Genomic DNA, 497 nt, shown 5'->3' on the forward strand with positions numbered 1-497 from the left:
TAGGGACATGTCATCTGAGTGACACTGCGGTTATTTTGGATTCAGTGAGGCAGACTTAATTCCTAGAACTTGTATATTCCAGCATGTTTTAGATAGGAATGCTACTAGTTGCTTGTAGCAGGGAGCTAATCTCTGAAAGGGCATGTTACAGTTTTGGACTGCCTAGTTGAAATTGGCAGCTACTGTAGCAGGATGTCAAGTCAGGCTTTGCTGTTTTAGCTCATCAGATCCTAGTTCTGTTTTATGCCAACTGACAAAAGGGAATTTAAATACTATTCTTTAGTCTTAAATGGCTACAAAATGTGATACTGTAGTTAGGTACATTGTCTACAATAACTCTAAAATGGCAACAAGTTACCTGTTTAAATAGCTTTTTATACCTAATGGGCAGCTCTCTTCAAATCACTAAAATCAAATCGCTAAAATCACTTATCTATTTAAGATGGAATATGTAACCAATAGTTAAAGGAGAACTATGGGGTCAGGGCTTTTCCCCA

Source organism: Nanorana parkeri, unplaced genomic scaffold, assembly GCF_000935625.1.
Source record: "Nanorana parkeri isolate BGI_ZX_2015 unplaced genomic scaffold, ASM93562v1 scaffold3069, whole genome shotgun sequence".
Lineage (NCBI taxonomy): Eukaryota > Metazoa > Chordata > Amphibia > Anura > Dicroglossidae > Nanorana > Nanorana parkeri.